The sequence below is a fragment of the Pteropus medius genome, unplaced genomic scaffold, assembly GCF_902729225.1.
Source record: "Pteropus medius unplaced genomic scaffold, Ma_sr-lr_union100, whole genome shotgun sequence".
NCBI lineage: Eukaryota > Metazoa > Chordata > Mammalia > Chiroptera > Pteropodidae > Pteropus > Pteropus medius.
The window spans coordinates 5,284,320-5,306,698 of NW_024349801.1; the positions used below are offsets into that span (position 1 = coordinate 5,284,320).

At 47.1% G+C, this 22,379-nt stretch overlaps 1 protein-coding gene across 3 annotated transcripts in view; it reads right to left on the reverse strand.

Moving 5' to 3' along the window:
• Positions 1–21,661, reverse strand: part of KIAA0513 (KIAA0513 ortholog) — a 111,918-nt gene extending 90,257 nt beyond the window's left edge. For 2 of the 3 annotated variants that reach the window (XM_039888749.1, XM_039888750.1), the window contains exons 1-3: positions 20,871–21,661; positions 17,378–17,475; positions 7,799–7,930 (exon numbers count right to left, since the gene is read on the reverse strand). The gene's annotated coding sequence lies outside the window, so the exon portion shown is untranslated. The remainder of the gene's footprint in view (positions 1–7,798; positions 7,931–17,377; positions 17,476–20,870) is intronic. The other variant, XM_039888751.1, reaches the window with a different exon arrangement.
• Between the last annotated feature and the right edge of the window lie 718 nt (positions 21,662–22,379).

A 22,379-nucleotide genomic window follows, 5' to 3' on the forward strand; every position in this document is an offset into this window, starting at 1 on the left:
ATATTGTACTCTTAAATTGACACACGTCATCCTCCTTAGCTTTATGCTAAACATTCCTGTAATTTTTTTAGTGCTCTTTGAAATTAAAACAGTTTAAAAAAATATCTCTCTTCAACCCAGAATGTCCGCTACTTAAAGCTTCAACAGATTTGTCTAATATTTGTGCTTGAGAGACCCAGAGATGTGTGAAGAGAGCGAGCTAGGGAAGATGGGCAGCCGCATGAATGGACGACCAACTGTGCACGCCACAGAGATGCTGCATGCACGCTGTTCCAGGAGGCACTTGCTGGCCTTTCAGATGTGCAGGAACAAAGGATCCTAGACATGGAGACATCCCTGAGCCTGGACGCCAGGCCAGCAGCTACTCTCGGGTTTGTATTTGTGGCTCTGTAGAATTTTGCTGCGATATATTTGTATTCCTATTAGGATGTCACGTAGGCTCATTTCAGAGAAGTATGACATTTGCATTAAAATGGAAAATGAAAATGTTATCCAAACAGGAAGGTGGCTAAATCTTCTATTATATATAATTTTAGTTTGGGTGCTTAAGCAGAAAAAAATACCCTGAAAAATAGCCTAGGAGAAGCCCATAGAATCCACGTTGATTACAAACGTAGTGTGCAGGTGCTTCAATGAAAGGGTAAGCTACCTGCAGCATTGACAGGATCAGATTTAAAACCACATTGTTCCTTATCCATCCAACTGACAATTTAAACAAAGACAGCCCAAAGACAAGGAAAGATAAAGCTTGGTTCAGTTAGCCGAAAGCTGAGCCAGTTTTGGTCTGTAAGAGAACAGCTTGGCTTCCAGGCGCAATGGAAAGACTGAGAAAATTACAGAAGAACGTTCTATGCACAGCGCATTTTCAATCCAGAGAACACGTGGTTTCCCAGAGCTCCTGGATTCACAGCCTGCTCTGCCTTCCCCTCCCCACTCACCCAGTGCATTTACATCCCACGTTTGTTCACTATACAGTTTATATTACGATGACTAAATATTTTATTGTTAAACCAAGTAGGGTCCTGTGATGTATATAGCTTTTCACTTTTCCCCGAGATAACATTGCCTCATGCGTGCCCTGTATACTCATCATTCGGTCTTTCTCCACCCCCACAAGCCTCTCTGGTGATGGGGTAGTTCCTGCCCAGCCTCCCAGCTTTCCGCTCCTGCTCCTGGCCACCTTGGCTTCTCAAGGTGTGCTGTGCAGATGTCTTCCCGAGACTCCTGTGCTCAGTCTCTGGCTTCCTGGCTTCTGCATCTTCCTGGCTCCTGCATTCTTCAGTGGGTACAATACACACGTTCCTCAGTAGTTCCTTGAGAAGAGGCGTGTTACTAAAGTGTTCAAGACCTTAGCCTGTCCGAAAAATGCCTTATTCTACCCTTACCTTTGGTTGATGGTTTGGCCAGACTGTGGATTCTCTGTTCAATACTCTTCATTCAGCATGTTGGAGACACCACTCCTGGTCATCGTCCAGGGCGGCCAATGAGAGGATCCAAGTACTGGTTTCTATTTATGTGACCTAGTTTTTTTGTTTTTTGTTTTTTTAATTTCAAGAAGCCTTTAATATCTTCTTTTTAGCCTTTAATTCCTCACGTTTAACAGTGATCTGCCTTGGTGCCCTGTACTAATGGATGGTGGCCCCTTTCTACCTGAGAGATGTGATTTTTGCTTCTGGCAAACATGCTGTGTTTCATCTTTGGGAAGTTCGCCCTCTGCCTTATTTTTTAACTCTTACAGACTGAACATAGTACTTCCTGGACCAACCCTCTCATTTTTTCTCTTATTGTCTGTTTTCTGGAACGTATCCTTAACTCAGTCTTCTAGCTCTTCTCCTGGATATTTTATTCAGGCTACGATAACGTTAATTTCCAAGAGCTTTTAATTGTTCCTTTGTCCTTTTTAAAAAAAATTTTTTTTCAGAGCAGTTTAAGGTTCACAGCAAAATTGAACAGAAGGTCCAGAGATTTCTCACATACCTTTTGTCCTCACAAATGCACAGCCTCCCCCACTATGGATATCCTCACCAGAGCGGTGCCTTAGTTATAACTGATGGACCTACATGGACACAGCGTAATCACTCAAAGCTCACAGTTTACACTACGATTCACTTTTGGTGTACATTCCATGGGTTGGACACATGTATAATGAATGACATGTATCCACCATTACAGTATCGAACTATTTTCACTGCCCTAAAAATCCTCTGTGCTCCGCTTGTTCATCCCTGTCCCTCCACCAGCAACCACTGATCTTTCTACTGTCTTCACAGTTTTGCCTTTTCCAGAATGTCGTAGAGTTGGAATCACACAGTATTGTAGCCTTTTCAGACTGGCTTCTTTCACTGAGCTTTTAAGTTTTCTCCATGACTCGTCACGGCTTGATAGCTCATTTCTTTTCAGTGCAGAATACTATTCCATTGTCTGGAGGGACCACGGTTTATTTATCCATTCACCTACTTAATGGCATCTTGGGTGCTTCTAAGTTTTGGCAGTTATGAATAAAGCTGCTGGGCATGGGTTTTTGTGTGGACATAAGTTTTCAACTCATGTATTCTGCTAGGAGTTTGATAGTTTCAGATCTATTTAAGTTTAATCCATTTTGAGTTGATTTTTCGGTGTGGTGTCATTCTTTTGTATGTGGATATCATTTCCCAACACCATTTACTGAAGAGACTGTCCTATCCCCATTGTGTATTTTTGGCACCCTTCTTGAATATCAGTTAACCATATAAGCATGGGTTTATTTCTGGGCTGTCTATTCTGTTCCATTAGTCTGTCTGTTGTCTTTATACCAGCAACATACTGTTTTGATTAATGTAGCTTTGTAATAATATTTTGAAATCAGGAAGGGTGATACTTCCAGCTTTATTCTTATTTCTAAAGACTAATTGGACGATCTGTGGTCTTTTGTGGTTTCATATACATTTTAGAATTTTTTTTTTCTATTTTTGTAAATGCCATTGGGATTTTGATAGAGATGGCATTGAACCTGTAGATAGATTTGGGTGGTGTGGACATTTTAGCAATATTGAGTCTTCCAGTCCATGAACATGGGATGTCTTTCCATTTGTGTCTTCTTTAATTTCTTTAATCGATCATTTGTAGTTTGAGGTATACAAGTCTTTCACCTCCCTAATCAAGTTTATTCCTAAGTATTTTGTTCTTTTTGGTGCTAATGTAAATGGGATTGCTTTCCTTATTTCCTTTCCAGATAGTTTGTTGTTCGTGTATAGAAATGCAACTTTTTTTTTTTTTGCACAACTGATTTTTTTTTTTTGCATGTTGATTCTATTCTGCAATTTTACTGAATTTATCAGTTTTAACAGGTTTTTTTTTGGGGGGGTAGAGTCTTTAGAGTTTTCAATATATAAGATTATGTCGTCTGCAAACAGGGACAATTTTATTTCTTCCTTTTTAATTCGGATGCCTTTTACTTCTTTTTCTTGCCTGTGGCTCTGGTTAGGACTTCTATTACTATATCGAATAGAAGTGACACGAGCGGGAATCCTTGCCTTGTTTCTGATATTAGGGGAAAAGCTTTCAGTTTTTTAAAGGTTGAATGTGATGTTAATTGTGGGCTTTTCATATATGGCCTTTATTATGTTGAGTTAATTTTCTTTCCTTTTAAAATATTTTTTATTTTTCAATTACAGTCGACGTTGAATATTATATTAGGTTCAGTGTACAGCATTTATATAACTTATGATGTGATCCCCCTGACATGTCTAGTACCCAGTTGACACCATAGTCATCAAAATATCATTGACTATATTCTGCATGCTGTACTTTACAACCTCATGACTATTTTATAACTGCCAGTTTATACTTCCCAATCCCTTCCCTTTTTTTACTCAGCCCCACAAACCCCACTCCCATCCGGCAGAGGTCCTTTCCTTCTAGTCCTAGTTTGTTGAGAGTTTTTATCATGAAAGGTGTTGAATTTTGTCCAACACTTTTTCTACGTCTATTGAGATGACCATAAGATTTTTATCCTTTATGTGGTTAATGTGGTGTATCACGTTGATTTTCATTTATCGAACTATCCTTGCTTTCCAAGGATAAGTATCTCTTGGTCATGGTGTAGGATTCTTTTAATGCCAAACTCGATGACCTAGATGAAGAGGATGTATTCTTAGAAATATAAACCCATCACGACAAAGTCATGAAGAAACAGCATACCCCTTAAAAAGAAAAAGAAAAACTCACCTGAGATGAGTGCTATGGGAGGGTTTTGCAAAGAGTTCTACATTAATGTTCTAGGGAATGAAAATGTAAGTTAGTAGCACATACTTTGTGTTGAGGAAGATTTTTTTGATACCTCAAATTGATAAACAACATTCAAATAAAATGAAATGTTTTGGGTTTAATTGTGCTTCCTCTCTTATTACATTGCCTCATTTTGATCGTCATCCTTGAGAACATCATGTGGAACATGCGAAGAAGGAAGAGATGTGGGCTTCTACCCAGTCCGGGGTCAAGGGAACCATTTGGTGACAAGTTCTCTGAAACAGACATGTTCACAAGCCTGCTACAGAACAGATGAACCTCCCAGAGCTTTATAGACAAAGACTACCGAAATGTTTGCATGCTCACAGGAGTGAACGAACTCGGTCCCTGCACATTTACCAAATAACACAAACACAGCAACTCCAGGTAAGACAAAACAACCGCACAAACCAGGGATGGCATCATTTTCGTTCTGACAAAGGAAATTTGATACTGCCACTGTTACTTGCCATCTCCCTACCTGTGACCATCAGTCCGTAGTTCTTAAAAATATCCGGCCCACTTTGCAGCCATCTATCTCTGGATCAAGTTGGACAGTAGATGCTTTGCTGCATAGATTTTTTTCTTAGTACGGGAACATTCCCAAGAAACTTGACTTTGAAGGTTGACTGGAGATGAGATGGGAACAAGCACTTACATTTACTTGGGACCCTAGAGCCCCTCAGATTTTTCTGCACCATAGTCCCACACGTGGAAATCCACAAACATGAATATCCCGCAAGGCCCTGTTCTCATAAGGACATCACCATGTCGTCCCAAGGACTCCTATTCAAATACATCCAGTGTTCTACAAACCCTGAACTAGAGCTCTCAAACCATAATGTACACACAAGTTCCAGGGCATCCTGGTAAAATTATATTCTGATTTGGCAGGTCTGGGGCGTAGCCCAAGATTCTACGTCCTTAACGGACGCTGATGCTGCCGACCCACAGAGCACACTTTGAGTAACAAAGTCTTAATGCCGGCCGATGTGGGAAGAGTTAATTAGCCTACGGTGGCCACTCAATCTAAGTATTAAACAACCATTTGTCAATACTGAAACATACTGGTATAAGTGAAGAAGAGAATCCTCACTTCCACACCTCTGTCAAGGTTATATGCACACAGACACACATCTATGTAAGTCAGAAAAACAAAAGGAAAAATAGGAAAATGAAAGCACTTGGACTTATTGAGGTGACAAGCCTTTTGGAGAATTTCACTTTTAAAGTCATACGTTGGTGGAATAAGCACTTTTTAAAAAGTGCATGATCTGGAAAGCAGGCTGTTGAGTTGAGCTGTTTACAATCTACTCTTAAAGGACGTTTTAGAACTCACTCATTTTGAGAACTGTTTATGGCTTAATGAGAAAAGCCTTTAGGAAGTGTGGCTGTGGGGAAAAAGCAGCTCTTACATTTAATCAGGAAACAATTCAGTCAGTGGGGAGTGGTCTCCTCCAATGGTGTCATTTAGGGGGTGAGAATCGTTTTCCTGCAGATCCAGTGACCCAGCCGCTCTCAGATTTGGTCATGGCACCTTTCTCGCTGGCTATCATGGAATGTCTTGTGCCCGTTTCCCCAATCCCAGCCATCCTGAAGAGGGAGGTCACTCAGCAATGAAGTCCCTTAAGTTGCAGGAGTGTTTTAAGCCCCAGAGGCATTATCAAATCAACAGGGAGATTCCTGGGGGACCTCTTGGAAGGGGACATGGCGCAGAAGCTCTGGCTTATTAATGACACAGTGTTATCTTGACTTTACCATTAGGCATTGCTGTGTCATGGGCAAGACCTGCAAGCTGGCACACCTGCTCTAAAATTCTCTCTCCTGACAGGTGCCTGACAGGGGATGGCTGAGCTCAACATGCCATCTGGCCACAGATAGACATTCACATGTGTGTGAGTAAACTGAGGCTACTATGCAACAACCAGCCCTCTCACAAAACAGCTCAAACCAGCTGGTTCATCTTCACCTGGCCTTAGGATTCTCTTGAGTTCCAAGAAAAGCTCCAAGTGCAAGGTTAAATAAGAACATGATCACCAGGCATCATTTTGACATTTCCAGTTTCCAAAGTGCCCTCCTATACCTGATCCGATTATATCGTCACTATAACATTTTGAAGCAGATAACAATGTACAGCAAGTCCTCACTTAACATCGTTAATAGGTTCTTGGAAACTGTGACTTTGAGTGAAACAACATATGACAAAACCAGTTTTACACCGGGCTAATTGCTCTAAACAAGAGTTAATTTTCCAAGGCATATTTCTGTCACAAAAACTTTACCAAATTTCTAAATAAGGACCCAAAGTGCTTCTAATATTAAAAATTGAAACAAATGTGAGCTATACATATATATAAGAACGATTAATAAAAACAAGTCAGATCATTAATTTCCAATCCACTTCCAGATCAGGGTCACGGGTGGCTGGAGCCAATCCCAGCAGCTCAGGGCACAAGATGGGACCCCACCCTAGACAGGACGCCCGTCCATCACAGGACACATTCACCCCTACACTCACTCAGACTGGGACAATGTAGACGCACCTATTCCCCTCACATGCACCTCTTCGGGATGTGGGAGGAAACCAGAGTTCCCAGAGAAAACCCACAGGGGAGAATGTGCAGATTCCATACAGACGGTGCCCCTGGCTAGGAATTTTTTTTTTTTTTCCATTGGTGTTATAACAAAACGTAGAACGAAACACGTTATTTGAGGACCTTCTGTGCCCATTTTATAGACCAAAAGACAGGCTTATGGAGGTTACATGAAGTGCCCAGGTTCTCACAGATAGAGAAAGAGGATGGATTCCACGTAGACATTCTGACTAGAATAAAAATGCTTTTTGTAATGTAGCTTAACATTCCCTGGCTCAGAATATAAACCTTTCCCCATGAGCTTTAATGCAAATCCCAGCGTGCTGAGCTGGGTTACTGACTGGGGCTTGTTCATCACTGTCTCCATCAAAAGCCTGGAAGAACTAACTACTTAGGGCACTTGGTGGGGAGGGAAGGAATTGGGCCCTGAGGGACCCAGGGGAGGTTGCTCAGGGACCCATGTGTGGCCCACAGTGATCATTTAATGTTTAGCATTATTAACATTAGCTATCCAATAACACAGTCATGTGCCACATAACGACATTTCGGTCAACATATACAATGGTGGTCCCATGAGATTATAATGGAACTGAAAGATTCCTATGGCCTAGTGACATCATAGCTGTCATAACGTCCTAGAACAACACATCACTCACATGTCTGTGGTGATCCTGCTGTGAACAAACCTACTGCACTGCCAGTCATATAAAATAGTAGCACAATTATTCCAGTAAGCTATACCACCCAGGTTTGTGTAACTGCGTGCTATAATGCTTGCACACCAAAATCACCTAACGACACATTTCTCAAAACGTATCCTGGTTGTTAAATCATTACGTGGCTATATTACCCAGTCTATGACTCTAATGGCAATGTTATTAATAATAATGACAATAATAATAATAATAATGTGAGGAGGTAGCTGGCCTCCAACTCACCTGGTCATCCACAAGCAGCTCACAGAACTCCAGGAGTACCAATTTTTGCTACTTCTTGGACTTGCACATGTCACTGATGTGGCCACACCTTGGTAGCCAGGTCCCAGGAAGCATGAGGCTGAGGTACCAATGCTGCCGGGAGAGAAAGGGGTAGGCCCTCAGCCTGGCATCTGCACTAAGTCCACCAGAGGGCGCCACAAGACAGCAAATGCTCATACTTGTTCAGGCCACAAAAACAAATTCCTCTATTGTTGGCTCATCTAGCCAGTAGGTCCACAAATATTTATTGAACACCTACTGTGTGCTAGTGAGGCCTCTGCCCTCAGTAGACACAAATGCAAGAAATTAAATTATAACTCTGTACTGTGATACATGCTATAAAAGAACAGCAGCGGGAAGAGAGAAGGAACCTTAGGGTGGACATCCTGGAGAGTGAAGAATCTGGGAAGGGCAGGGGGCGGGGTAGGGTGGGGAGGGAAGAGCTGTGCGAAAGCCCCGGGGCAGAGAAGGGCTGGGAGCTGGGCAGTGAGTTTCAGCATTTAACATCAACTTTGACTTGGAACTGGGTAAAACCAGAGAATGCTAGGGTTAGTTCATGACTCTCGCTACCAGGTTCAGAGAAGGTGCTGAAAGACAGACAGACAGACAGACAGACAGACAGACACTCTCTCTCTCTCTCTCTCTCTCTCTCTCTCTCTCTCTCTCTAAGAGTGGGGCAGAAACTCATCTGAAGATTTCTTAGAGAAGGGGCTAGCAGGCTCTTCCAAAGGCCAGGAGCAGAACAGACAGACTTTTGAAGATCAGTGACTTCAAAGGCATTTCCCTCCAGGGTGGGTTGTTAGGGGTCCTGGAGGCCGGTGAGAGCAGGTGTAGCATCTGCCACGCATGGACTTTCCCTGGCCTCGGCCTAGGTGAGACCCAGCCATCTGGGCACCAGGCGATAGTTGCATGTTGGGTAGCCTTGAAGGCCATTTGGCAAGGGGTTCTGCTTGTACTGTTGTAGCTGCCAGCCCCCGAAAGACACATGGACCACCAGAAATCAGTGAGTTATAGGAAACATGCTCTTTATTCAGCCAGCTGGGTCTGCCAGGGGTACGCAGACCCCAAATTAAGCAGCCCCGAAATGTAGAGGTACAGGGTTTTTAAGCCCTAAATCCCATTCCTCATTCTGTCTTAAACGCAAAGGTCTATTTTTCTCCTATTCACTACCTGTCAACCCACTGGTCAGGTGTGCAAGCAGGGGTACGGAAGCAGAAAGCTTATTGTTAGAATGTTATGTTCCCATGGACGATAGCCTATGTTCCCATGGGCGATAGCCATGCAGTAATTTTCCAGCCAGCACAGTACCCCAGAAAGCTCAGTGACCAGGTGGCCTCCATAAGGGCTGCTCTGTGGGCAGGTTTGGCTCTCAGTCTGAGTGGCCATGAGATATGGTTGAAAGAGGCAGACAGACATGGCAACAACCCCCCTCCCTGCCATCTCCCAGCTGTGTGACCTGGAGCAAGTGCCTTCATCTCTCTGTGCCTCGGTTCCCTCACCTGAAAAATGACATGATAACAGCTCCAGCCTCTTATAGCCACTGGAAAGATTCTGAACCATAAAGGACTGACCGGGTTGCCTGGCACATATCAGGCACTAAAGAAATGGTAGTGACACTTACGGTCTAGTCTGGGGAAGGGCTTTGCAGCCAAGGCAAGACCTCAAGCCAGACCCGATATGCAACGGGTGGTTAGATTCTTCATCCATCTTGTTTGCTCTTTTCTTGGTTTTTCTGGACTAACACGGTGTTCTCAGTTAAGATGGTCTTGTAGGATTTTTTTAAAAACCAAATAAAAATGTAACCAACTAAACAAAACTAAGTCCATTTATAACAAAGCCCCACCAGGGCAAACATTTGCAATGGCCCCAGAAAGCGTTTATCCATGGCGAGAGGCCTATGAAATTTTAAAAGGCTGTAGCTCGTGTCTTTGAAAACCACCAGCATCTTCATGTTTGCCTGGCCCATCCTTCCTGCTGGGAGGTACTTTTCCATCTGTCCTCCTTTCCCCCAGAAAAGCCTAAGGAAGTGACTGTCCAGGTGCTTGGACCAAGGGTGGACATCTTGTCCCTGGCCATCTTGGGCAGAGGCTGCGAGCTGGTGGCTCCAACCTGGGTCTGGCTCCCTCAGCATTGGTAAAAACACCTACAGTCAGCCCCTCACATCTACGAGTCAGGAGATTTCACCTAGAAACGCAAATTCGTGACCTCCCTGGGGCCCAGGTCTTATTGGATCAAACTGCTTAGATGTATGTTCACTTAGGACAGCATCTGAGTTGTTTTTCTTTTTAAATGATTTATTGATGTGAAATTCACAAAACATAAAACTAACCATTTAAATACAGACAGACGTGGCTACACCTCCCCTCCCTGCTACCTCCCGGCTGTGTGACCCAGCGGCATTTAGTGCATTCACAGTGTTGTTCAACCACCACCGCCACCTAGTTCCAAAACATTTCTATCATCTCCCCAGAAACCCTGCACCCATTGGTAGTCACTCCCCAGTCCCCTCCCTCCAGCACCTGGAAGCCACTCAGCTCCTTTCTGTCTCTCTGGATTTGCCTCTTCTGGACATTTCATATGGATGGAATCATACAACATGTGACTGGCTCTTCTATTAGGCATGTCTTCGAAGTTTATCCACGTTGTAACATGTATCAGAACTCCATTCTTTTGCAGGGCTAAATTGCATTCCATCACGTTTGTATATATATTGCACGCATCTACCACAGTGTCACACAGTGGCAGGGTGGGCCTCGTTTGCTCCTTCTGGGCCTTGTTCCTTTCCCCACCAGGCCTGGCTGGCTCTCTGCAACCGTGTGGGCCACTCAGATTATCAGCAAACATCCTCCCCAGGAGCCTGGTCTCAGATGAGGGGCTTCCAAGTGATTTATTGGCCAGCCCCTGCCCACCCACACACATATATTCACACACGTAATATGTATGCTCACGTATGTATCTGCGGCATAATGCTGTTTGGCACTTTGCTGTTTTTACTTAATTTATCTTAGAGATCATTCCGCACGTATTGAGACCCAACTTTTCTTGCATCCTGCTGCATACTATTCCACCACATGGTTGTGACATACCTAATGGAGTGAGGCCCCCGGGCCCCTTTGGCTCTGTGACCCTCGGGTGTGGGCCAGCCCTACCAGTACTTCCACACCCAGCTTGGCCAAGCCCTGAGCCCTGTGCTGGCCTAGAAAGTAAGGTCAAAGATGTCCTCTACGTTATCCTGGCCTCAAACCTCCCAGGGCCAACACTTTATGTGCCTGTTTTTCTAACACCTGACACAGCATTTGTACTTTGTAGATGTGAAGTAGATGCTTGTTAATCAAATGAATGTAAAAAAGAATGGGTACTTTTTGTTCATTGTTTAGGCCTGGCTCAGACACATCTCTTCCAGGAAGCCTTTCCTGCTTACTCTAGGTGGAGTTAGACCCCTCCTCAGAGCCCATAGGCCTCGTAACCTCATCACAGCTCTAAGCTCACTGGTTGTGACTGACAGGTACAGAGTTGGCAGCCACCACATCAGCCTCTATTCCTCCTGGTAGCTCCAGGAGCTGTCAGGACACCTAGCACAGAGCGGTGAACGGATAGCTAATAAGTGGCACACAGTGAGGGAAAGAATGGACAGCCAACTTCATCACTGTCGTCACCAATGCCACATCTAAAGTGTGCCTGGTTTTAGATTCCACAGAGCCCTGCAAAGTGGGGAGGTGGATGTGCTCACACCCATTTTACAGATGAGAAAGCTGAGGCTCGGAGAGATTCAGTACCTTACCTGAGGCCTCAGTGGGGAGTCGGCTGACCCCAGGCTGACCCCAGGCTGACCCCATAGCTCCAGCTCTTCCCCACCCAGAACCTTGTTCCCACCCTCCCCTCAGGGCTGGAGACCAAAGCACAGGAGCAGATCTTGGGGAGCGGGCTGAGGTTCTGGGGAGAGGAGGGGTGGGGCTGAGGAGATAGGAAACAGCTCCGTGTCCTGCCGCTCTCAGGGATGCCAGCATGGAGGGTGAGGACCTCTGGTGGACTTTCATTTGAACACATACTGCGTAAGCACCATGACTGGGGACCCACCAAGGCCCTTTGACGATGAGAGGAAAGAGGCTGAAGAAAGAGCCATCTGCTGAACAAGACCCCCCACTCGACCCTCCCAAGGCAGGGACTAGCCACCCCCCGCCAAAACCTCCTACTCCTGTCCTTCCCGAGGTTGGGGGCCGCCATGTTGGTCTGGCCACAAAGTTTGGGTTATAATTTGTCCTCTCTCACTGATCTGTGGGGAGGATAGGAGGGAGAAAAGAATACATTTACTAAGGGGAAACCTCTAAAGGTGTTAGGAGGGCTTCAGTTAAAAGAGGATAAGCCATTGGAAGGCAAGGAGAGCTGGTGGCTGGACAGCGCCCCACACATGTGGATACACTTACGTAATGGGCCCCCACCAGCTGAAGCATTTTTTGTCTTTGCCTATTCAGCCTCCCCTGCCTCTGCTTTACAATAGGGGTTCTGTTTTCTCCAGACTGGTTCCCCATTTTAGACAGAGTTGGGGAATATGTAAGTGGAAACGGGACCTACAGAGGCAGGAGAACACAAGTGGGGGTGCTCCCCTCACCGCGAGCATCTAGGTTCCAGAGGAGGCCGTGAGACTCAAGCACAACTGGAGAGAGGAAGCTCTTTTTCGTAACGAAAGCCAAGTCGAGGGGAGAGGAGGGGGCGAGAGGCAAAAACGAAAGCTGGATTTTGGGGTGAGGTCTGGGGTGAATACCTGTGGAGCTCTAGAGTCATGGCAGGAAGTAAGCGAAGCTAGGAGGAGAGCAAGCAGGATTTTAAGAAACGTAATTGCGGGTTAAAGAGTGGATCCCTTTCAATGTTTGAGAGAAATGCAAGTCGAAATCTGAATTCCTGCCTTTCCCTTTCTGGTGGCTACATTTCCTGGCGACACCATCTCGACGGGACTCTGGAACACTGGCTCACGTCAGAATTCCGTGAGCAGAGCACATCTCACAACCAGGAAGCCAGTGAATCCTTGGCGTGACTCAGAGAGGGAGGGGGGGGGCTGTCGTGACCGCACGTTAAAGATGAGGAGACTGAGGCACAAAGAGCTCGTGTGAGTCGCCAAGGTCCCAGAGCTAGAAAGGGGCCGAGCCAGGACAACCCCGTGTTTTCCTGACTACAAACCCCAACCTCGTCTCCCTATCCAGCTCTGCCCCCGCGGAAGGATCCTGTGACACTGAACCGTCTCTTTTGCAGAGTTTAATATTTCAGGCCAAATCTGAGCGAGGTTTGCCGTTTCCTCAGAGGAGTTTGGCCTGACCTCAGGGCACTGCTGCCTGGCCACTGGCAGGAGTCCTGCGTTGGCGGTGACGGGCTAGTGGGCAGGCTGCTCTGGGCACGACTCAATGGAAACTCAGATAACTCGAAAAAAAAACAAAACCCTTATTTACCTTTGTGGTCAAAACACACAGGACAACTTACAGATGTCATATTCGATAATGCCCGGTGTTGGCATGGATGGGGGGACAGGCACCACTGGTCTGTTAGTGGAAGTTTAAATCCACACAACAACTTTCTGGAGAGCAATTTGGCACTATGTGTCAAAGGTCTTAAAAATGCAAAGCCTTTGATTTAGCAACTCCACCTCTAGGAACATAGCCCAAGGAAATAATCCCGCACAACACAATTGTTCTCATTCACACAGCAACCTACTTCAGATGGAGGTTCCCATGAGGTCAGAAGAGCTCACGTCTGATTAGTTCATTAGAGCTGTTGTTCCTCCCTGATCTGATCTGTCTCCCCCCATGGAAGAGCATTTGGGCTATTTTTAAAAATAATAGTCAATTATGCACACACATTTCTGTTTGTTTCATAGTTTGGCTTCCAACTCGAAAGCCATGGAATTTTCAATCCGGGAGGGACCTTAGGGCTTTTCTGTCGAACATTTCCCAAAGTGTATCTCATAGGAGGTTACAGGGTAGTGGGAACGAATGCTTTCATGATTGAATAAGCTTGGGAAAATGGAACATGCCCTTCCCTGCAGGACTTCTCAGAGCCTTTGCTATATGATGGGCATTGCAGGTCTCACAGGTGGATAGAGGATGCAGTCTTTCCCTCCATGTTTGGCCACTGTATTCACGTCCTGGGGTTGCTGTAACGAATTACCACCAACTGGGTGGCGTAAAACAAGAGACATTTAGTCTCTCACAGTTTGGGAGGCCAGAAGTCCAAAATCAAGGTACCAGCAGGGCCATACTCCATCTGAAGGCTCTAGGGGAGGACCCTTTCTGCTGCTTTGAGCTCCAGGTGTTCCTGCATCACTCCAACCTGTCTCTGTCTTCACATGTTTGCTGTTCCTTTTTGTCTGTGTGTTGCGCTGTGTCCAAATTTCCCTCTCTTATAAAGCATTGGATTAGGGCCCACCCTACTCCAGTATGACCTCATGTTAACTCGATTACATCTGCAATGTAAGACCCTATTTCTAAATAAGGTCACACGGGCTCTGCATGGCTGTGACTCTTTGGGGACACTATTTGTCTCAGTACAGATGGAAAGACCTCAGGGGCTTCTGAGCAGAGGAAGCGCAGAAGCCAACTGATGTCATTTTCCGAGTGTCCCTCAGCCTGCTGCGTGGGGACAGACCGCAGAGGTGCGTGTGGGCTCACGGGACAGCAGTGGGAAGGGCCACTGCGCCGTCTGGATGAGTGGTGACAGCAGCTTGGACCAGGTAGAGGCCGTGGGGTAGGAGAAGCGACCGGACTCACGCTGCATGTTGAGGGTGGAGTAACAGACAGCCCAGCATTTGGATGTGAGATGCGAGAAAGTGAGGCATCGAGGATGACCTCTGGGTGTCGAGCCTGAGAAATCGAATGACAGAGGTGCCATCGGCGGGGAGAGCCCGCTAGTTACCAGACGTACTTTCAGGAAGCGAGCATGACGTGCACTAGAGCAGCGGTCCCCAACCTTTTTGGCACCAGGGACCGGTGCTCCTATGAGAACCTAATGCCTGACGATCTGAGCTGGAGCTGAGGTGGTGATGCTAGCGCTGGGGAGCGGCTGCAAATACAGATGAAGCTTCGCTCGCTCTCTCGCCACTCACCTCCTGCTATGTGGCCCAGTTTCTAACGGGCCATGGACTGGTACCGGTCCATGGCCCAGGGGTTGGGGACCCCTGGACTAGAGGATCAATGGTGAAATTGATCCTCTAATGTCACTTGGACCTAAATAGTGAGCTGACCACCCTCATACCCCAGCTACAGTCCTCTTGTGTTTCCAGAAGTAAGTTCCGACTCCCAGAACAGTCCCTGACACCCTCTGTACCCAGGCCTCAACCCTCTCCGCCCCAAGCCATCTCCCAACACTCCATTCACACCCTGACTTCCTATGCACTCGCTGTGTGCCCCGCAGGACACACCTGCCTCTCTGTCAACATGGGAGGCTGTAAATATTGGGACTTAAACAAGGCACTCTTCTTGGGACCTCGGTGTCCTCTTCTGAAATATGGGGTTCCAGCCTCAAAGGTGGTGCCGTTCGCGGGTGCTCTCTGGGCCCCTGCGGCTGTGCACGGGTGACCCTGGCCTTCCCGGCAGCTCGTGTGTGCCTGGGGTGTTCTAGGGAGGGACGGTTTGGACATGCCCAGTCTAACCCCTCCCCGGAAGGGTACACTGCTGTGGGTGCTGCCAGCAGACAACAGGGTCTACACAGTGCAGGAGAGGTCACTGGGTGGGGAGACTCCTGCAGCCACAACCTCGGGCACGGAGCCCATTTGTTTCAACAGGGCCGAGGGCAGTTTATGCTCATGAAAAAGAGCTGTGCCACAGTCACTGCTCAGGCTTGCCACAAAGCAGGTTACAGAGCCACAGTCGACTGCCCTAATTTGAGCTCTGAAATTTCTCGTGAACCTCTCCCTCTTGCCGGGAATTCAAAGGACTTGGTCCAACATCTGGGCAAAAAGGAGGCTGCTCTGCTTCCTCAGAACTGGCTAGACCGGGTGGCAGGAGATGTGGCCGTGATCGCCGAGGACTCGCTTGTACAGCCCAGTCTCAGTGTTCCCATCTGTAAAATGGAACGTCATTGACCACCATCCCTTTATAGAAGGACGTACGCCATGAATAAAGGCCAGTCCTTGAATTTGGATATGTCCAGCGTGAAGGCGTATCTGCTGATTTTCGTGTGTTTCCTCAAAATGTTGACTCCTGAGAAATGTGTAACAGCAGCCAGTGAGTGTGTGAGGGTCCTGGGGCTGCCGTAACCAAACTGGGGGTCTTCAAACAATAGAAACGTATAATTCTGGAGGCCAGAAGTCTAAGTTCAAGGTGTCAGCAGGGCTGTGCTCTCTCTGAAGGCTCTAGGGCAGGATCCTCTCTTACCCTCTCAGCTTCTTCCCGGTGTTGCCAGCAATCTTTGGCATTCCTTGGCTTGTAGACATATTACTCCAGCGTCTGCCTCCGTCACGACGTGGCCTTCTCCCCGTGTGCCAGTGTCTAAATTCCTTTCTTCTCATAAGGTCCCCAGTCGCTGAATGCAGGGCTACCCTAATCCAGCATGACCTCACTTAATTACAGCTGCAAACACTCACATTCACTGGTTTGGGGGTTAGGCCTTTAATCTATCTTGTTAAGGGATGTGATTCAACTGGGTAGAGTGAGCAGCATTATGGGGGCACCCCCACCCCATCCTTCCCATGCTGACAGCAAAATGTGAGAAAGGCTGAGCCTAGGAACAATTCTCTTCTGGCTTTTTTGGGGGGGAGGGAGGGGACTTCCAGGAAGAACGGGGGACCTCTGGGCAACCCCATCTTCCCTCACAGCTGTAAGTTCCACACGCTTCCTTTCAAGGAACAGCCAGCCTGAGATCAGCCAGCTGCCCCCTGGCAAAACCAGGCCGGAACACAGGACTCCAGTGCTGGGCCAAGGCTGGACCATGACCCAGGGTTCCCTTGTCACAGCCCTGGGCCAGGAACCGGGCCGAGCCGAGGAGGAGCAGTAAGAAAGAACAAGGAATCACAGCAGAGAGACATCCTCTCCTTTGCCTTTTGGATACATGGATTTGACCTTGACATGAGAGCCTGTGCGTGACCTCTCAGGCCATGTGTACAGATATTAGAGCAGCTGCCAGCCCGGTCAGTACTCTGGATAGGGACCAGCGTCAGCTCATGGGCTCCCTGGAGGCTGGCACTGTAGGGAGACTTCACAGAGAGGTGGGGTGACCAGCCCAAGGTCACACAGCAATCAGACAGGGCCGAAGTGAGAATCCAGGAGCTCTGCCTCCCAGTTCTGCCAATGAGACCCTTGTAGCCATTTCCTCACCAAAATGACATTCATTGGAGGAGGTTTATACCCAAAGGAAACCAGGGGTGATTTGGTAATGATTTTATAGTGACATTTGGGAAGAAAATATCACTCACTTAACAGCCAGGCCTGCTAGGATATCTGGTGTTTGGGAAAAGGGGTGAGAGAAGTATTATTGACTAAACACCTGCCAAGCACTGCATACACATTCACATCCAGTCCTCACCTCGCACTTAGAGTAGTTACACACCCATCTCACCTGTGAGCAGCCAGAGGCTCAGGGCAGCCTGGAGTCAGCCGTCCTGGCTCAGGGCCTCTCGGATGTCAGTCCAGCACACTGAGCCTCAGTTTCCTCATCTGTAAAATGAGATCACAAGCTCAATGTCATAGGTGGTCATGAAGATTAGAGATTCTATCCCAGGAATGGGCACATAGTAGGTGCTCAAGAAAGATTATGCATTGATTTTCTATTGCCATTGTAATAAATTTCCACAAACTTTGTAGCTTAAACAACACACGTTATCCTACAGTCTGCAAGGCGGAAGTCCAACATGGGTCTCACCGGGCTAAATCAAGGCATTGGCAGGAATGCCTTCCTTCTGGAGGTTCTAGGGGATGACCTATTCCTCATCCTCTCCAGCTGCTACTAGCAGCTCATATTCTTTGGCTCGTGGCCCCGTCCTCCATCTTCAAAGCCTGCAACATTGCATCTCTTCTTCCATCGTCATGTCTTTCTCTGCACACAGCTGGGAAAGGGTCTCTGATTTTAAAGACCCACGCGATGACACCGGCCCACCGGATAACCCAGGATCATCTCCACCTCACAAGGTCCTTAACTCAATCCCATCTTCACAGTCCCTTTTGCCATGTCAGGTCACATATGCACAGGTTCCGGGAATTAGAGCAAGGACATCTTGGGGGAAGGGGTGGACAGTATTCTGCTGACCACGGGTGAGTTGAGTTGAATTCCATAACGCAAGGGATGCCTAGGTTGGTTTTCGGCAGTTTTCGGAAGAAGAGGATTCCACTAAAACCAGCTCATTCAAAGACCATTTCCCATCCTTCTGCTGTTTTTGACTCTCTTCAAAGAGGCACTGTCTAGCCAAAGAGACTGAGCCAGGGCCGCCAAACCTTTGCTTCAAAATAAATCCTACTAGGAAATTTCCATGGGACCAGGCCCTTTGCTTCCCTCACAAACCTGCCTGAAATCCAAAACCAAGCAGGGCTTCTCACAGAAAGGCCATCAGGCTTCATGTACTCCCAAGAATGGGGTTTTTGTTGTTGTTTTGGTGTTTTATTTTGTTTGTTTTTCCCTGTAACACTAAATAGCACTAGGGTACTGTTCTGTAGGTAAAGTGAACCTGGACACCATCATCAGTTTAGGATTGGATTTTACACTTCTTATCCTTAAAGAGGCCTAAGCTATCACGCCACCGCGCTTATTTAAATCCCTCAGGGGTCTCTCCTCGGTGCCTTCAAATAGCACCGAACTCTTTGGCAGGCTCTGTGCATTTACAGGGAGCATATGTTGTGTCCACACTGAGGCAGGCACATAAACCCCACTTGCTCAACACCCAGCATCTTTTGACTTTATTTGATTCATCCAGAAAATCGCCGTTCACAAACAGACTCAGTGTCAGATGCTTTTGCGTGCAAGAAGCTCATCTGTCTTGGATTTCAACCAGCTTTACAAGGACAGATGACGTCGCGTGAATTCTCTCACCAAGAGCAGCAGTCCCACTTTCCCGATGAGGAAACAGGGTGGGACGAGGGGACTTGATCACGGTCGCTCAGCCGATGAGTGATACGGCTGGGGTTTGAAGCTGGGTCTCCTGACTTTAAATCATTCCAATTTACTGTGGCCACACTCATTCTCTACCGTGAAGTTGTGCTAGAATAAGAAATATATATGTTTGGTTTCTGTCCTCAGTTCTTGGCATAAGAGCTTCTAAAACTTATAATTTCCTGATAGGGGTAAGAGGAGTGTTTTCGGTTATTCCTCACAAGCCCCTTTCGGCCACACCTGAATTTATGCTAATGAGGACCCTTACATAGCTTCAGCAAGGGGACTGATTGCCCGAGGAACCAACCATGTGACGAGAGAGTTGGAACTGGCAGCCCCATCCCTGACCTCCAGGTGGAAGGAAGAGGGGCTGGAAATGGTCAGCGGTTTAATCAATCATGTCTATGTCATAGGACCTCCATAAAACGCTAAGTAGAGGAGTTCAAAGCTTCTGTAGTGAACATAGCCAAGTGCCAGGAGGGTGGCACACCCCAAACTCTACGAGGACAGCAATTTCTGCACTCAGCATGCTTCTAGACCTCACCCTAGGTACCTCTCATCTGGCTCTTTTTTGTATCCTTTATAAAGTTTATAACGAACCAGTAAAGTAAGGAAAGGGTTTCCGTGAGTTCTGTCAGCTGTTATAGCAAATTATTGAACCTGAGGAGGGGTCGTGGGAACCTCAGATTTATAGCCAAATCCGACAGAAGTGTGGGTAATCTGGGGACCCACTAATTGTGACTGGCATCTAAACTAGGGGTTGTCTTGTGAGACTGAGCCCTTAACCTGTGGGCTCTGTGCCGACTCTGAGTAGTTAGTGTCAGATTGAATCGAATTGTAGGACACCCCAGTAGCCTTTTGGGGGGATGGTTTTCGGCCTTCGGTAGGTTTAAAACCTCAATAGGAACAGTTTTACTACTCCTAGGAATCTGCCTGATAGGGCCACATCTGCTGCCCCTGCTGATAAAAAGCTTAAAAGGCATGGTGGAAGCCACAGTACAGCCGCGAGCTGCAGCCCACATGTACTTTACCCGCCACTATCAGGAGATCCCCCAGGAAGGTGTAGACGGAGAATGTGAGACTCCAGCATAAAAATAGAATGTCTAGAGTCTCGAAGGGGGAATGAGAGAGGAGAGGAGGCATCTGAAAAATGCAAAGGAAAAGGCCTGCAGAAATGACCGACTCAGCCGGTTAAAGTCCATTCCTGGCTTCTCCCCCACCTCCAGGACTGTCCAGCTCACATCTGTTGATTCATAGCTTGCTTTCCAACTGATGTCTTTCCTTATCTCTGTAGCTGCGTAGGAATAACGAGACTGTGTAAAACTACTTGCTATGTTACAATCAGGGCTCAGCCTTTGGATAGGAATCCGCTGAGCCGGTGCCAGCATCAATAAGTGCTACTTTCTGTTTATAGCCTCGGTGTCCCATCTCTCCAAGCATTCTATAACAGTGCTGATAACGCCAAGGTTGCGGGTTCTACAAGGCAAAACGACCTGTAAATAGATAAGACCAGCGATCTGGAAATTCCTCCTCTCTTGCAGCCCCCCACCCCAAAGCTCCCCTTCCCATCCTGAGTCATGAAGAACACGTGAAACCTCAAAGGAATTACGCGCCCCTTGCATGGACACTGCAAGGGTATATAAGCTGAAAGAAACCTAGCCAAGGGCAGATCGTGCATGGAGTTGTTAACCCCACGCGCTGCACCGGCCAAGAAATTCTCCTTCCTCTAACAAAGTTGTCTGAGCGTCCAATCTCCTCTGTCGGGTGTCACTTCCTGCAACACTAACGGTATCTAGTGGTTAGAAGTCAGGATGCTGCAAAATATTCTACAGTGCAGAGGGCTGCCTCCAACTCCTCCACACACAGCAAGGAGTTATCCAGTCCCAATGGTCGAAAGGACTGAGGTTGAGAAACCCTACCGTATGCTAATAACTCATGGCCACACGCATCAATAACAGAAATAACTCACCTGTGCATAAGCTCCAGCTCCCAGAGCCTGGCACCTGCTTGAAAGAGTGGGATAGGTCGAAGGTGGTGAGGGTCAGAGGTCTGGCCTTTCTCGGTGAGCCCTGGAGAGAGAAGGCAGAGTGCCCTGCTGAGAAAGTGAAGAGGCTTTTCGTGAGCTGATCTCAGCTGTGGGTCTTTAGCTGAAACTCCAAGGCAACCTCCTGCTCCACAGGTGCATGGAGTGGGCTTCTGGCGTCATCCCCCTGTTCAGCAGTTCTCCTCCTGAGTCTGTTAGCTCCAGAAACACAGAAAGCCCCCAGAGAACGGGAAGCATGTCTTACGCATCACTGCAGTTGTTTGCTAAATAAATGAATAAATGGGCCTCCAAGCCAGTCCTCCTGTTCCAGGTACAGGGAGCACGGAAGTGAGATTTGCTTCGCAGCCCACAGACACAGAACTGAGTTCTAATGGGTAGGCTTTCAAAGAGCTCCATCTGCTGGAGGGTGTTTAATGGCGTCGCAGGGGCTATCGCCTGTGGTTCGCTGTGGGAAGATTGGCTGACTGTTCACTTCCTCCACTTCCTCTTCCGCCTAGGCACACAGCTGGACTACATTTCCCAGCATCCCTTGCAGTCAGGTGTGGCCATGTGACTGAATTCTGGCCAGTGGAATCTGAGTGGTAGTTCTGTGCTTCTCTTAAAAGGGCTCCTGGGGGTTGGCAGAGCCACAGAGAAGAGGAGCCTGGTCTCTAAATTGCCCACAGGAAAAACCACTCATTTAACACCTGTTTTGCATTATTGAGTGAAAAAAACTTCCACTGTGTTAAGTCACTGAAATGTGAAGATTTGCTTGTTACAGCAGCTAGCATGCCCTTAACTAGTACGCCATATGGGATCAAATTTCAACTCCACTCTGAGTAAGAAGTAATTACTTCCCTGCAAAAAGATACTTAAAATACAAGAATGATGAAGAGGGTGCTGAGTTTGTGGAAAAAAACTCGGCTGCCAAAGGGACCACTGAATAACGTGTAACTATGGCATCAACAGGCACTTCTCAACCAGTGCAGTGGGGTTGTCGAAATCACAGACAGTGACTCAGACTGAAGAAGGACCTGATACAAGGACCCCTGTATTATGGGCTTCAGAGTGTCCCTGGCCTTACCTCTTCTTACACTATAGCTTAATTTCTTAATACAAACTTAATTTCTTTAATACAGTATTTCTGCCCCCCCTGATTCAGGTTGTTTTTGTAAATAATGGCATTGTGGACTCACTTGCCTTTAACCCTCTCCCACCCCACCCCCCCATCCTCTTATCTGCCTGCTCCTTTAATCATTAAGCCTTAGGACAAAAGATTAACCGAGCCTCAAGTCTATAATCATGAGGACAATAGGTTTTGGTTAGACTTTAGACAAAGGATAACATCTTGGCTTTAGATGTTTTTCAGTCCAGGCCCATCGAAGAAAAACTACAGCCCACCAGCCAAGGAGCCCGGTCATGAAACAAACGGTGTGGCACCATGGCTCATTCCAG